This window comes from Rhinolophus sinicus, linkage group LG05 (genome assembly GCF_036562045.2).
Source record: "Rhinolophus sinicus isolate RSC01 linkage group LG05, ASM3656204v1, whole genome shotgun sequence".
NCBI lineage: Eukaryota > Metazoa > Chordata > Mammalia > Chiroptera > Rhinolophidae > Rhinolophus > Rhinolophus sinicus.
The window spans coordinates 173,257,270-173,274,319 of record NC_133755.1 but is presented as its reverse complement, the minus strand read 5'-3'; the positions used below and the strand labels follow the sequence as shown (position 1 = coordinate 173,274,319).

Sequence of the window (17,050 nt, the reverse complement as noted above, 5' to 3'; positions counted from 1 at the left end):
CTTACCCCATCCCCCTCAGCTCAGCATCTCTGTTTCAAGTTACTGCTTTTTTTCTTTCTTCTGTCTGCTCTTCCAGGTGAGGAATGATGTTCTTTCTCAATAATAGTAACTAAAATTGTGTAGCGCTTTACAGTTTGCTAAGAACTCTCTCTCTGTTATTGCCCTTGGTCATCACAGTGAGCCTGGGAGGTAGGTAATACTGGTAAGATGAGATCATCTGTCAAACTGTCTCACCATTGGCTGGAGCATAACTGATCATCTCTGCATCTCCTTTCTGCTGCCTGCGGTACCCATAGCCCAGATGGAATGGGATGGATGGGACATGTCTGTGGGGCATGTCTGACCATTTCCTGCTCCTCACGTCATTACACGATGTGAAAGGAAAGGGAAGGGATACACTCTCTCCTGAGAAGAGGTTTGTCCAGGGACCAACATTTCCAGGTCTCTTGCTTAAAATGAAGATGAAAAAATGAAACTTGTACATTGGGTAAAACAGTAGATGTTAATAGCATTGTCAGTGCTTGGTACAAAACATTAACTTCAGCTATAAATACCCAGGCCCTATTTTGAAATGGGGTTTGTTCTCCCATTCAAGATATTACCAGGTCCCCATCTAGGGACTTGTCCAGACTGAGTTTGTTGATCTATTGTACCTGTAAGCCCATCGTGGAAGCAACCTAAGAAACTGATGATTTCTGCAATCTTTGGCCTTGAGAGTTGCTCTGCCCACTATGGCAGCCACACGCGGCTCTTGCGTCCTTGGAAAGTGGCTGGTCAGAGTTGTGATGTTCTGTAAGTGTAAAGTACACATGGGACATGCATGTAAACTATCCCCTTAGTACATTTTTATACTACTACATGTTGACATGATAGTATTTTGGACATACTGGGGTAAATAAAGTTTATTACTAAAATGAACTTCACCTGTTTATTTTCACTTTCATAAATGTGGCTCCTAAAAAAGTCAAAAGTTACACCTGTGGCGCACATTGGTGGCTTACACTGCTATTGCAGTGTACTGCTTCCCAGTAAAAGAAAGGGTTACAGCTTATCACTTTGGCTTTCCTGAACCTCTGCCCGCCTACCTGATAATGTACAACCAGAAAAATGGTAACAGGCACACAGGAAGATTATGGAGTGAGATCTTCACACCCTTAAGATTTGTCTGTTTTTTTTTTTGGGGGGGGAGAGGGCCCTCTTGAGATTGGGAGAGAAATGTAAATTCATATCCTGTTCTGTTTGCTTAGCATTTAAAAGGAAGAGCAGATTAAAATGTTTTTGGTGTCCAGTTGCCTTGATGTTATGACTTGGCCAAGATTCTTTCATCAGGGAAAGTTTCCTACTGACCTGACAGAGCGATTACTGGTGGTTCCGTATCTTGGTGCCCGGAGCACAGGATACTGATTAGGTTACATACCTGTGGTTAGCACGTGGCAACTTTATACTGAAGGCTCGTGCCCTTTTGGACCCTTACGTACCGCCTCATAGAATGACCTGGATACTTTCTGTGTTAGAATCTAGAAAAGATAAAAGGAGCAAGTTCATGGCTAACTCTTAGATGACAAGAGGCGACATGCTCCCATGTTGCATGATACATTACTTGAATATTTCTCATAGTAATGATGTGAAAGTATTGACTTTTACATTAACTGCTGACGTATGCAAACTTGTTTGCTTATAGGACTATTTTTAGCGGTCTTTGCTAACCTCGATACTCAACCCGCATTTTATAAATACATCCTACTGATAAGCAGCTCTTCATGTAGACTTTGCCACTCTCGGTATCGCCCGAGTATGGCTGTGGTGATTACGAGCGCTGTAGAAAGGCTTCAATTTAGAACTATCCGAATCTGACCACAGTCTACAGCTTGCTCTCATGTTGATGTTAGGTAGATGCTTGCAATAGGAAAAAGGTTGATGTGTAACCTTTTAATTACATAGAATAAATTAATTCCTCTGACTTTTACTATTCATATTATGATTTATATGTGTTAGTCTTTAGCTATACTGTCACCAATTTATCATAACTAGTAGATCCTCACTAACTATTAGCAATGTATCAGGCACAGGTCTAAGCATTGTTCCAGTATTAGCTCATTTAATATGCACCACCACCCTTTGAGCTAGGAACTATTTCCAATTCACAATTGAGGCACAGCAAGGTTAAGTACCTTGACCAATGTCACACAGCTGAGAAGTGACAGAGCAGCATTGGACGTCAGGATCTTTGGCTTCACTCCATTCCATCTTCTCAGGAGGTTCTTACCAGGGTCACGCCTAGAAGACTCAGAATCTTCACCACATTGATGAATAGACCCTCAGGATTCCCATGATATGAGTTGTTAATACCATGGGTTAGTGGAGGAGAGTCGTCCGCTATATTTGGTATATGTCAGGAAAGTTGTTTGTAAATTAAATTAAGTCATAGTTCATAGTGCCTTGCCATTCAAGTAATTCAGTAAAGGCTTTTGCACAGCAGATAGTCTCTTATCATATGTATCAGGTAAGAGTAGGGGCAGCTGTACATGACAGACAATGCTGTTTACAGTGGATTAACCAAATGGGAGTGTTGATTTTTCTTGTAAAAGTAGTCTGGAAATTGGGAATTCAGGACGATGTGGGGACTCTGGTGCTGTCAGGGCCCTGAGCTCCTTCCGTCTCCTGTTCAGCCCTACTTGGCATGTGGTATTCATCTTTATAGTGATGCCTCCAGGCAGGATGGCTGCTCCCCCTCCAGGATCACTTCCTGTTCCAGGCAGGAGAAAGGAGACCCAGAGAAGACAAAAGAATTGGGGGCAGCCACGTCTCCCCTTTAAAGAGTCCTAGAAATTCCATCAAGTGACTTGACTCACATTTTAGTTGCCAGAGCTGTCACATGGTCATCTCATGCTGCAATTTTTTTTTTTTAAGTTGGGTACACTGTGGCCCTGAAAAACATTGGAGTTTGTTCAGTGAGGAAAAAGGGGAGACTAGATATCCATAGGCAGCCAGTAGTGTCTGACACTCAGTAGTTTGCAGGTACTGATATTCAGATTACTTCTCGAAGTTGAACACGTCACATTTTCCTACTTACATCAAGCCTATGGTCAGTCCTGTTCTGTTTTAGAAATAGTGTTCTATTCTCATTCTCAGGTCAAAACCATAACTTATATGAGGTCGTCGTGTCTAAGCTTGATTTAAATATTAGAAGTTGCATTGTAAAATGCAGCTACCCAAGTTGTGTTTCTACTTTCAGGCCACTGGGGAGTGTGTTCTACAAGGAGGAAAGGCTACTGGTTTGTCTCAATAGCCCCATCCATCCTGCCTTTTGTCTGGAATGGGCAGGCTCTTGGTAACTGTGTTAAGTGAACATGTCTATAAAACCGGCTTTAGTCCCAGAACAGAAGTCTCTCAGACCAGCTTCTAGCGCTGCTAACGTGGGTACCATTTCCCCATCACCAACCAAGAGTAAAGGTGTGTGCCTATGCGATTCAGGGTATTTGCCCATTCTCTGTAGTCTGGCCATGTCATGTCTGTGACTTTGGGGCATGTCAGCAGCCTCAGTATTTGGTCATGGAGGGGCTTGAATTTCCATGTTAACTATAGAAATCTGATACGCTGCAGGTCAGTTGCAGTGTATCACCTCGCTCCTGCGCCCTTCCTGCCGTCATCCATATGGAGGCTGGTTCTTTCTGTCATCCTGATTCCAGTTAGGTTATATTTTTTCCTTTCCTCTTTATAGTCTTTTTCAGTTTTAGATCCACCGTTTGGCCATAGGTCAAGAACTCTTCTTTTTATTTCACCCTGTTCCCAGTTCTATTCTATCTCCTAGGCTCCATCCACAGAATTTTCCTAATTATAAAAATTGAAAAACGTTCACTGAGCATTTATTATGTGTCAGACACTGGGCTAAGTGCTTTGTTTAAACTTCTTCATTTAATTCTCAGAAAACCCAATGAGGTGTACGAACCATTATGAGCCTGTATTAAAAACAAACTAAAGGAGAGCAAGCGAGAGAAAATGTCTCAGCGTTCCATATTTATAAGCGATGCAGCTCTTAAATGCTCTCGTCCTCTCTGTCACCTCGTTGTTTCCATGGCCTGTACCAGGCAGTGGAACTTGGTGGTGAGAATGTGGCCTCTGGAAGCAGACTCTGGGTTTATATCCCAGTGTCACCCCTGACTGTGCGATCTTATGTAAGCTGTTAATAAATTACCACTCCTTATTTTTATTGGTTCCTCTCCTCTTTTATCTTAAAGCTCCAGGACATACATTATTCTCTCCCAGCAGTCAGGTCTGTCATAAGGTTGATTCCTACCATTCAGGGCCACCAGTGAGTGCCGAGGAGATTTCCTGCCACTCAGAGGGGCTGGTCAGGAGGGTTCTTGGTTAGCTCAGTGACAGGCCTGTTGCTAATATCATGAACTTTCTTTTTTTTAAAAATTGAGGAATATTGGGGAACAGTGTGTCTCTCCAGGGCCCATCAGCTCCAAGTCAAGTCATCCTTCAATCTAGTTGTGGAGGGTGCAGCTCAGCTCCAAGTCCAGTTGCCGTTTTCAGTCTTAGTTGTAGGCGGTGCTGTTGTTGAAAGCTCGTGCTCGAACCAACTGAGCCATCTGGCTGCCCCTCATGAACCTTCTTTGCGTAAATAAATTTAAACCTTATTTTCTCAACTTTCTTCTTATCGTAACTGGACTTTCAGGGAGCATGGCATTAGGACTGGCTCTTGCTGTCGATGGCTGACCCCTGTCTGGCACCTGGTCCATGACTGGGCATCTGTGTCACCTGGGAGATAGTTAGAAATGCAGAATTATAGGCCAGCTGAGCCAGAATCTGCATTTTAACCAGATCCCAAGCGATCTGTGTGCTCATTACAGTTTGAGAAGCACTGCTCTAGCACACAGCTGTGAACAGGTTTTCACACTTTGTTGGTAGGTCCTGCTATCTGGTATGAATGACATGGGTGCAATCTATTTAAGTTCTCCAGTGACAACACTTAATTTGAAGATGCTTGACTTAGCCACTAATAAAAGCAAAGAGGCAATCTGAGGGTGTGTGCTTATATTTATAAGCACCACCTAGCAACAGTATCACAGTATCAGGTAATTCTCAGCAAACTAAATGAGACAGTTCCCTTGAGATTTTTCTTACATATTTGTTGGGACTTGGAGTATTCTTATAACAACCATTCTTTTTTTTTATTCTTTTTTTTTAAAGACACATAGTAAGAAGGGTGTTTTGTGGGATGGTCACTGCAGTTGAAGTTCAGTCTCAGGGTCTTCAGGTCGACTTTGGAGGATGAGATGGGATTTTGGCCAGTCACACTCTCCTGTGACTATGTGGGGTTCTCCACACTTAGCTGATTTGGGGGGAGATTTCATTGATGATGGAAAATGACACTGAATGTCATTTCAGGAATAAATAGCCAGGGCAGTTTTCAAAATGTGAAAGAACAAATTGTACTGAGAGGCCAGGTGTCTCAGTTGTCTGTCCTTGGAGATTGGGAGGTGACCTCTTCATGCTCAGGCTTTACCTGTATGCCTCCCTTTGGTGTTCACCTCATTGCATAGAGCTGTGAGGGCTTCTCTTTGCTGTCTCACTATTTGTGTGTCGCTGCTTCGATTTTTGACCATGTTTGGCCTGTTGTGTTCTAGCTCTGGGACATTCATGTTCACACCTTGTTTTCCCTCTTTACTCTCATTTCATGCCATTTCTGCAGTTTTCACCACTGGCTTAGCTAGCCATAATCTAGACTGTTAATGAATAAAGCCAGTTTTGTTTATATGCTCTCTGTAGAGGTCTTTCATATTTGTTCCCGTTTGACTCTTTTCATAAGCCCAAGAGATGCATCTCCATTGCAGATGAGGGTATTGAAGCTTTTGGAGGTTAAATGAGTTGTCCAAGGTCAAAGGCCAGGAGTTGGGACCAGAGTCCACAGGCTTCTGTTCTGTTCTGTCCAGCTCCTGGTTCTTCCTCTGGGTGAGGTGGGTGCATTCAGTTCTCTCGTAATGGACAAGTGTGGGAGAGGGCAACTTTAAAGAACTTCAGACTTTTGTCTTTCCTGATTATTTCTTCAGGATTTATACTCATGGGACTCATACCTTTTCTTTCTTTCATATTTCTTTCTTTTTTTCTTTTTTTAAATTATTAAGCAGGACCCTGCATATTTTGGACCCGACCTTTTAGCATTTGAGATACTGACTGCCAATTATTTGTTTTTATTGTAGCCTGTTGTGTTTTAATTGTTTTAGAATGCAACTCAGTAATGGACTGAATTATTTATCATTTTGACTTGATCTAATTTTTATTTTTGAGTGTCAGATTATAATTTTTTCTCTGCTATAATTAACATTTCTGTTTAGTAGAATCACACACACACACACACACACACACACACAAATACATTTAACTTTCTTAAACAACACCTGCAATTTTTATGGCCCTATTTCCTGCTTGCCTTTGATTCTTCATAACGTCTTCATTTTAACTGTTTGGGAGAGAAGTTCAGGCAGCTATAGTGAACAATATATAGGCTTTGGAATAAAATCGATCTGGATTCAAATTCTATATCTGACACTAACTGGTTTGAAAGCTTGGGTAACATCGTCTTCAAGCCTCCCTTAGTTTTCTCATCTGTAAAATGGGACTGATTATAACCAACTCACAGGGTTTTAGTGAGAATTGAAAGAGGTAATACAGGGGCAGCATTTTGCATAATGCACAGCATATAAATGTTCACAAACTAATTATTGATTAATTCACAATAACTCCAAGTTAATATATAGTATAACTGGATTATTCTTCCTTAAATATTTAACACTGTTTTGGCTGATCGTCATCTTTCACATGCTTCCTAAAACTTTATGACAATTCTCTCCTCCCTTTTATTAGTATATAGGTGGTAAGTTAAATCAAACTTCATTTTCTGTGTTTCTCAGCGTTTGACACTTTCCTCTCACTTCCATTAAGGACCTTGTATGTTTTAGATGAAGGTCGAGTTGCAGAAAGGTTTAGTGGTAGCTTTCTTGGAAAGGGCTTAGGAGGAACACTTACGTTGATGACAAATTCCACTCTGTAGTAAGAAGAGAATTTCAGTCACTCAACAAATAATTACTGAGGACCTACTGAGTTCCAGGTATCATCCTGGGTGCTGGAAATCTAGCTGTGTTCTAGGTGCAGGGGACCAGCTGGACCTCTGCTTTATTATGGTAGATGTGGGGATGACAAACTACAAAAACAATAATCACCACAACAAAACAAATGCACAAGAAAATACCTGCTACGGTTAAGCGTGAAGAAGAAAGTAAAGCAGAGATGTGAAGGTGCATGACTGGGTGGGGGTGCTTCTTGGATGGTGTCATGAGGGAAGCTTCTCTGAGAAGAGGACATTAAGGCATGAATGACGGAACCAGCCATCAGAAAATGAGGGGGAAGAGCATTGTAGGCAGAAGGAACAGCTAGTGCAAAGGCCCTGAGGTGAGAATGAGCCTGGAGTGTTTGAGGACAGGAACGGTGGCAGAGGCATGAAGAGCAAGGACGTGGGTCGTGGTGGGTGGAGATGAGACAGACACACAGAGGCCAGATCGTGTGAGGTCTTCCAAGTCTTGGTCAGGCATTTGCAATTTTTTTTTTTTTTTTTAGTTGTTTTGGAAAGCAGGGGAATGACACGATCTGACTTGGATTCTTGGGGCAGAAATGAATTCAGGAAGTCCTGCAGGAAGGCACTGCAGTCTTCTGGAGGTGATGCTATTGGGGTCTAAGGTAGTGATGGCGCCAGCATCTGAGAAGTCAAGTTCTAAGTACAGTTGGCTCCTGGGTCGCTTTGCATCCAAGGAATTATACAAATTATATTTGCGATGGGGATGGAGCTACATGTGTATAGATTTGTTCTTTCTCTGCCAGGGTTAAGAGAGCTCCCTGCCATCCTCCCCTCATCCTGATACTCTCGTCATTTAAAACGGAGAGCGGCAATCTGTCTTTTTGCATTCACATGCTTTGTTCACGTCATTGTTCTTTTCTGGCACATTTTACTGGGAGCTACAGTTTCTGAAGCTGTTTATTCATCTATGAATAGGGTTTTTGTGAAAGTGGACTTAGCCTAGTTTGTTTTCTTTGACAGCAAATGGCTGATTGAACAGTGTTTTAACCTGGGATCACAAGGGCAAATGCAGTTGTGTTTATTGGAGCAAAACAGGTCCTTAGAATACAGTCCGTAGGTTGGGAACATCAGAAAACTTTTTCTATATGAAAACTTAAAAGACATGTGAGTCAAAGGAACCGATCGATAGATCTGATTTGAAATAGTTTATTCCACTAACAGACTGTCTTAATTTTGCCTTAGGAAATAGAACCACAATACTTTTGGTATTTGGAGAAATTTTCAATAAGTCAGAGTTGCACACATGTTTTAAACAATGCATCACTTCTCAACAGGGGAGGAGGGAGCGGGGAAGAATTGAAGGTGGGTAGGCTTAGAATAACCCGGAAGCTTTCTCTCAGTACACACACCTAGCCCCTCCCCCCCTTAAGAATAATATCTGTCAGCCCTCGTAGAGGAAAACCCCTACGTGTTATCTGTCAGCAAAGGCAGTGATTATGATAATCTGAATCATGCTTTCCTGAGGAAAACCTTTTTAGTGAAAGGAAACATTCTATTTCCTATTTTCAGAGATTTGCAGCAGAGGGGAAATTCAGTGCTTTTGGGTTTAGGAGTGGATGTGTGTGTGTGTGTGTGTGTGTGTGTGTTTCCACCTTTAACCTGTGTTAATCGAACAGTCCTTTATGTTCTCAGAGTAATTTTATATGACAATGTCTCAAAGACTAATCGGAGCATGATCTTTGACATAGACGAAAACTAGCCTACTGTGTAAAGTAGACCAGACTTCATGTAAGGTACCACCTGTTCAAGTTGTCAGCACTGTCTTAACACGAGTTCCAGCTGGAGTCTTACACTAACCATGGGCAGATGACACGACTGTGAGTAGCACTTGTGAAAAATGACTGACAACACTGAAGTCTAAAATTGTTCATAGTAAGTATTTAAAAAACCATAAATATTCCCTGTTAGCAAGACGTCTAGAGATATATAGTATGAAGTGGTTTGGGTGTAAGCACCCCTAGGCCAAGTTGGAGAATCATAAAAAGCTGATCTGTAAAGAAAGACCCTTGTTGGAGGTGGAGAGATTCTTCCTTCTTACTTGGCACCGTCTGATGGGGATGTTTAATGAGCACCTGTAAAGATACGACTGTTGTACCTGACTCCTGATATTTTTAAACTGAGATTTTCAAGAGGTCCCTTCCCATCCACTTATATGTGGGGCCTCCCAACATCTTGTCACTGTTGTTCTTGAACTTAGTTTTTCAGCATCAGCATTACGCTGGAACTCAGACATGTAAATTCTTGGGCTCCACCCCAGGCTCGCAGAATCAGAAACTGGGGGTGGGACACAGGACACTGTGTTTTAACAGGTCCCTCAGCTGATTCTGGTACTGGCTAACATACGAAAACCACTGGCTTATACTTCATGTGGACTGTACAAAAATAAATGGTATAAGTCAGACTGTCCCCCATAATTCCTGTCGAGAGTTGGATTTTAGCTAACGTGTAATGGTTGATTAGTAAGGACTTTTCCATTAGGGACAGCTGTTCTGTATTTCGGTGGATGAGTTAATGCACCTGTTTGTAAGTGCCCTCTCCACAAAGCAGGCAGGTAGGAGTTAAAGCTGTCACCCCCCCAGGGGCTCCTAGCTAGCTGTTCCACCCCAGGCCCTGGGTCCTCTGGTTGTGTTCTTCTGTGAGTGTTCAGCCTCAGGAAAACACAGAAGGAGGGGAATGTTTCAGGGTCTGAAGCGATCTGTTTAGGTTTTGTGTGGAATTTCCAGACTTTGGTCTAGTAGAGGAGCAGAATGTAACACCCTCTCCCCCGTTCCATTTTGAGAGAGGGTGGATAGTTCTTTCTCACCAGCACTCAGGTTTTGGCTTTGAACAATGCATGCAGATGCAAAGAGAAGTGAGGGAAAGAAAAAACAGGAAAGAGAAATACTCAGTGGCAAATACCATGTTTCCCCGAAAATAAGACTGAGCCAGACCATCAGCTCTAATGCGTCTTTTGGAGCAAAAATTAATATAAGACCCGGTCTTATTTTACTATTATATAAGACCTGGCCTTATATGGTACTATATAAGGCCAGGTCTTATATAATATAAGATTAGGTCTTATATAATATAATATGATATAATATAATATAATATAATATAATACCGAGTCTTATATTAATTTTTGCCCCAAAAGACGCATTAGAGCTGATGGTCCAGCTAGGTCTTATTTTCGGGAAAACACAGTATATTGCAGCTCAAGGTGACAGCTCTTTTTTTTTAGTATATGGACGTTGGATCAGTGCAGATGGTGCTTGAGACCGCCCTGAACCCCCCCTCTGCAGTTGGCAAAAGCCAAGAAAGTCTAAAATAAAAAAAGACGCTTACAGAAGTCAGTGCTGAAGACCAGGAATGGCATCAAGACTTGCAACAAGAGTTGCACACTCAGTGGCCAGGCAGGCGATGTCAGGAATTTAAATGTGGGGCATTAGAGACAACAGGGAATGGCGAGAACTGTGGCAAATACTCTTGTACATGTTTATTGCTCAGTTTCTGCTCTGGTGGACCTACCGTTTCCAGGTCTTCAGCTTTTTGTTTGTTGCTGTTTTCAAATGAAGTTGGAAATCTGGATTTCTATGTGACATTTCCCAGTTTTTAGAAAACCGTCAAGTTTTTTCTTTCTTTTTTTTTTGGCATAAAACAAACAAATATATCTGTGGGCCAGTTTGCAGTTCCTTCTATGGACAGCCACAGTTAGGTGTTAGTTGTCCAAGAGAGAAACATACCTATAAAGATACCTCTTTATGACTACAAAGAGCTAAAGAGCTGTGTAGTAATTCATCAACTATTTAGGAAATCTGTTTGCTGTCTATAATTTCATTTTGCTGTTTAATTCCATTATTTCTGAAACTGCAATATATAATTCCATGCAGGTGCTGTTAAGGCAGAAATACTCATCTATGTCGATGAACCCAGCAGACCATTGGGTACTTAGTTTTCAGTGTAGAAACAGTCTTCTCTTGATTGAGTTTACTTTGCCATTGGTTGTGTGGTATTGGCCCCTGGCAGAACTGTTCTGTTTGTAACAGAAAGATTTCATGTGTAACTGAAATTAGGGTAGATGTTCCAAATTCCTGTGCTAATTTGTGGGGTTCTGTTTGATTTAGTAAGTTACCAGTTGACTCAGGTCTTCCTGTCTTCTTGCTGCTCTGACTTGGGAAACAAAACAAACAAGAAAAGCATTGAAACTGGAGTGCCGTACTCACTCCAATATACAACCTATAAAACTTTACTTGGTGGACTAACAGGCATTGCAAATTTAAAATCCAGATGTTCCCTTAACTTCCTCCTCCCACACTGTTCCATCTCTCTGTACATGGCAAGTCTATCCTTCCAGCTCCCCAGACCAGACCCTTTGTGGGTATCCTCTCAGCAATATCTAATCTCTCGGTAAATACTATTGGCCTTTCAGAACATGGCCACTTCTCACAGTGGCCACAGCTACCGCCTGGTCCGATGTGTCACTTTTCATATGATTATTGATACAGCACCTTGACCGGTTCCCTGATTCCTCCTTTGCCCCCTCAGTCTTCTCAACACAGCAACCACTGTAATCTTAAAATATAAATCTGGTATCACCCCTCATCTCAAAACCCTCCAGCAGCTCCCCAAAACACGAAATGAGAGCCAAAATACATAGCAGAGCCCGAAACCTCTGCATTGTCTGATCTCCCTCTCCTCTTCCATCTCTTCTCCTGCTGCCCTTCCCTTCGCTCACTCGCTCCAGCCATACTGGCCTCCTTGCTCCTTCGGTGTGTCAGGCATCTCCTGTCTCAGAGCATTTGCACTTGCTGCTCCGTCTGCCAAGAACACTCTTCCACATGTCAGCCGCTTTGCTCACTGAACTCTTTCCCACCCAAACTGCATCCCCACTCCCTTCCTGCACCCACCCGTGGCCTGTCCCCACAGCACAGATCCTTCCTGTGTGCTATGAATTTTACTCACTGTCTGGCTGCCCCCACCAGAATATCAGTACCAGGAAGACCAGGACTATTTCTGGTTTGATTCACGGCTGTTTTATCAGCTCTTGGGACAGTGCCTGGCACACAGTAGGCACTTAACAAATACCTATGGAATGAAGGCATGGCAACTACCGACCCTCACCAGTCTTGACAGAGGGGACGGTTAACGAGTCTTTCTATTGAACAGACTGAGAGTTGCAAAGAGTTAGTTCTATTTCTCCTAATGGGGCCTGGGATACAGCGTTTCCTGGAAAACTTCCTTTCCAGGGCTAGAATCAGTGTGGAAGGCAAGTGGCATTACTTCAGAATACCAGGTATATGGAGTTACTACTGATTTAAAAATTATAGACGAAAAATTAGCAAGTTGTAATAGAAATATCACCATGCAGAGCACTGCGGAAGATTTTTTTGAGAAAAATAATCTATCATTTTATAGCGGAGCCTATTGAATAAAGAATCCTGTTACTGTGAATGAAAGAATCAGGTTCACTTGACCTAAGGGAACTCACAGGAGAACCCGCATCTCCTTCTAAGGGTTGGTTGGGCCAGTGATGAATAAGAAAATGGGCCACGTCATGGCTGTTCAGGAAGGACCTGCCACCCCCTCCCTTTCATGCCAAGCCCATGAAGAGCCCTACACACCCTTGGCACTCTACCGGTCTGTCCTTCTACTCTCCCGCTTGCTTTGGCAACCCAAGGAGGCACTAATCTCAGGGAACCGGTTCACCCACCCACATAGCAATTGTAGCCAGACCTGCAAGCCATGACTGCTTATCTCCTCAAGCACCGGACAAGACTCCAGGGCTTATTCCAAGATGCATTTTGCATTTATCAGCACTGATTTTCTATCTCCACTTACACGCTATCCTGTAGGACTCCAATCCTCTCCATTTTATTTCATGTTCTATGGCTTAGAAAGCGCTATGGGGAAATAATTCTGGGTGTCATATTCATGTATATTGCATCATTTCACACTCAAGGGTGAGGACCTGGATTTCATCTAACACCATCCTATTTTAACACATTTCATGTGCCAAACTGCATGATATTTGCACCTCGTTAAAACATGAGACAATTATACTGCTGCAGTGAGAGAAGGCACTTTCTAAAGGGTGTTTTTTTTAAGTGTTTAAATCATGCAAGATGTTGGTACCACGTAAGATGTATCGTCTACAAACTAGACCAGCTTTTGATGTTGGTATCTATAGTTGTGCCCATTCCTGAACCCGCAAAACAGCTCCTCCCAAAATTCAACACTTTTGTAATGGTGCTGTCGTGCTAAGACACTGAGGCACAAACGCTGGACATTAAGACCCTGCAAAGGCTGCCTCTCTCAGCATTTCCTCTCTCCTCTCTTTCCCAAGGCCTCTGCTATAGCTTAGGCCTCTTCAACTCCCACGGAAAGACCACCCCAAATGCTTCCTAGAGCTGGTCTCTCAGCCTGTAATCACTGCGCCCCACTTTCCACAGTTCTGTAGCAATATGCCTCCTTTTAAACCCCTATATTATTTCCCTAAAATTCAGTGAATTAAGCATAAGCTTCTTACAAGTCAGTGGTTCTCTCAAACTGTGGTCCTTAGAAGGAGGAGTGATCAACTGGCCGAATACTCTGTTAGGCCATAAGGAGAGGGCTGAGAATGGGCCATTGCGTTGAGCTGTGTGGAGGACATTGGTGAACTTGACAGGGTAGTTTTGGTGGGTTGCAGGGGACGAAGTAAGTAAATTCAAGAGCAAATGGGAGAAGAGGAATTGATGTTCCAAGAGGCCACCCAGTGTTAAAGCATATCTGTGAAGGGACACAGATGGCACTGTTTTATTCTCAGTAGGACTTAAGTACTGAGTGCCTTTTACTTTAGTTGCTTAAGATCGCTAATCAACTTTTGAAATAGATAACTGTTTGGCAATTAAATATTTGATAAATTTGGACATGTTACACCCTCCCTGAACTGGGTAACAGTATACTGGAGATTATGCAATCTCTTATTTTAATACTAACAAAGCCATTCATTTAGTGAATGACTGTGCACTGGTGGTTTCTACAGAGAAGAGTTATACAGCAGAAATTCTCTCCCTCTACTACAGTTTTCTTCTTTTGGAAATGAGAGTAAACCAACCTCTATCTGAATTCTGTGCTATCCCATAGTTTACCCACTTGGGTAGAAAAGATTTGTTATGCATGGATCCAACTCCTTATAAATCATCAAATATTTATTGAGCACCTACCATTTGTAATGTCTTTTCCAGGTGCAGTGAACAAGACAGGGTCCCTGTGTCTTTGGCACCTTCTCTCCAGTGGAGTACACAGACACATCCACAGGTGTTTAAGCTGCAGGGCATCTGAGAAGTGCAGCAGAGGAATATTTAACTCAGATTTAAAAGGGCGCAGCCTGGAGGGCTTCTTGGAGGAAGCGACATCCAAATTGTGGCCTATCGGATGAGCAGGAGGAAGTCAGGCATAGAATAGGGGAAATAACATATTGGTCAGAAAACTGGGAGGCAAGAGAGAGCATGGCCTGTTAGCAACTGAAAGAACTTGATTGTGCTAAATCTATCATGAGGTGGCATGAACAGAGATGAGGCTGGAGAGATGGTGTGTGGGGAGGAGGTTAGATCACCAGGGCCCTGTTGGTGCCTCTGAACAGTTGGAAACCAATGAAGGACATATCTTTGAGTGGCCTTCCTATGTGGAGGAAGTATATGTGTGTGTACGTAATATATACATATACAGAGGGTGCCAAAAACATGTATACACATTTTAAGAAAGGAAAACTATTAAAATTGTAATACTCAATGTATACTGATAACAAAAGATGAAAACAAGTCACGTTTGACTTCTGCGATTGCAAGAGGTGCTCAGAGTGGTTACCATCAGCGTCCAGATACTTCAGATTATGGCGAACTGCTGCTTGAGCAACGTTGACCAAAGTGTCCACTTGTGTACGTTTTTTTGGCACCCCCAGTATGTGTATATGTATGTATGTATACACACACACACACACACACACTCAGACACACACATACATATAACTATACATATATGTGTATGTATTTTTGAAGGTTCCCATATGTTACGTGATTCAGGAGTCTGTTAGTGATGCATTGTGCCACTTTTTGTGGAACACAGCATTGCGGGGTTTTAAACCCAGAGTGAACTTGTCACTACTGCAGGGGAGCCTCTGAATCTCAAGAGAAATAGTTAAAGGCTCTGAGCAAAAATTAACTTGACTTCCTGGGTATTTATTTCCTTTGATCTGTGAAATGTGACACTGATAGGACTTTTAGCACAAGGAAACATAAAAACTTTTCATTAAAAAAAGAAGCAACTACTAAAACATTGACTGGAGTTGAAAAGGAGATTGGAGCTGGGCTGCCAGGTAGTGAGTGGGAGAGAAAGGAAGGCAGTGAGAGGAGCAGAGCCCGGGGAGAGGGAGGACAGAGGACTGAGGCAATCAATGTGAGGGGGGTGCAGCCTGCAGGTCACACCTTGAGCTGTGGGTGTTCTGTGTGTTATCACCTGTAATCTGCTCCCCGTAGCTGATTAATCATTAATCACTGTTTCTAGCTCTGCATATAATGTCGTCTTTATGTGTTCAGAGTCGTTACTCTAGCCGGGTGAACTAGAGCGTAGCTTAGCCTTTGTAGGAATTTATTCTCTAGAAGTGGTCAGAAATACCATTCAAGGGTTAGGAGGCCTCTCCATCCCCCAACCCCAGAAGGACTTCTGAGCAAGCATAAGACATACTGCCCCCTGCCCCCCCATTTCCACTTTTAGCTTGGTGCAATTTCTTCATAAATCTTGAGAACACATACCAGGGAACATTTCAGACCCAGGCCCAGCTGACTCATACTTGCTATACCAGCTCCAGAAGCAGCCACGTGGGTATTCATTTCTGAGGTCCTGAACTTGGGAAGAACACACAGATTATACTTAAAACTAATGGAGCTTGATTATGGTAGGATGAAAAGCAACAAAATGAGGACCCACCTCTGTGGGGTGTGGCTGCCCTCTCCCTTGCTTTGCATTGTTTCCCATCTGGTTGTGGGTGGTTGACATTGCCACATCATTCCCAGGGTCAAACACATAGTCTGGGAACGCTTCCATCTTCCACAGTCCACAATTATAATTCAGAGGAATGTGGCTTTTAAAATAATTGAACATGGTAAAATTTTAGTTTTTGATAGTTACCATTAAAAAAAAAAAAGCCAGTTTTCCGCCCTCCCCCACCCCATGATTTCAGAGTATGTGATCCCTTGGGGACAATTATAGCTGTTACCTTCATCAATTTAATACCCTTCTCTGTATATTGAAGTAATTTGAAATTCTGTTTTGTAACTTTTTCTTTCAGTGGGCTTGTTTCACATCCTGAGGGTGTTTTTTTTTTCTTCATCTTTTCTTAAAAAGACCCAGAATGGATATTGCAAAAATATTTTTATTAAGGTAACATTCCTATTGGTACCTTTGTCTATTTTCTGATTTTATAGTTAACTTTTATTTGCAGTAGGTAATAAATCTTGTTCCAGTTCTGCCATAGAAATTCAGTCTCCTAAAATCATGTTCTAATGAATCAAGGAGAAAAGGAACATTTTTCTAAGACTAATTAATAAACAAAAGGGAAAAACAACAACGTATAAATGCCTATAAGCAATGTTAGGAATTCAGGGAGAGGTTTAAGGATCCGAGAAAAATCTATCTTATTAAATGCAATTGTGGTAGACTTCCTGGAAGTGATAAATGAAGGGAAACCAGTCTTTTGTAATGACTTTAATTGTCATCACAAGATATGAAAACAATTTTGTAGGTTAAGGTAGGTAGGTAATTATCATCCCTGGAGATAACTATGTAACTATAATGTTACAAAGACATAAAACTATTTTTCTTATAAAAGCAAACTGTGTATTACTGTAATTGTTGGTTTTATTTGCTTTTTACAGATCCAAAGTTATAATGAAAGTG

The 17,050-nt window shown here is 42.1% G+C and overlaps 1 protein-coding gene across 1 annotated transcript in view; it reads left to right on the top strand.

Annotated features, from left to right (window-relative positions):
• The window catches only part of CNKSR3 (CNKSR family member 3), a 77,709-nt gene that overhangs the window by 1,637 nt on the left and 59,022 nt on the right, over positions 1 to 17,050 (top strand). The window lies entirely within an intron of this gene.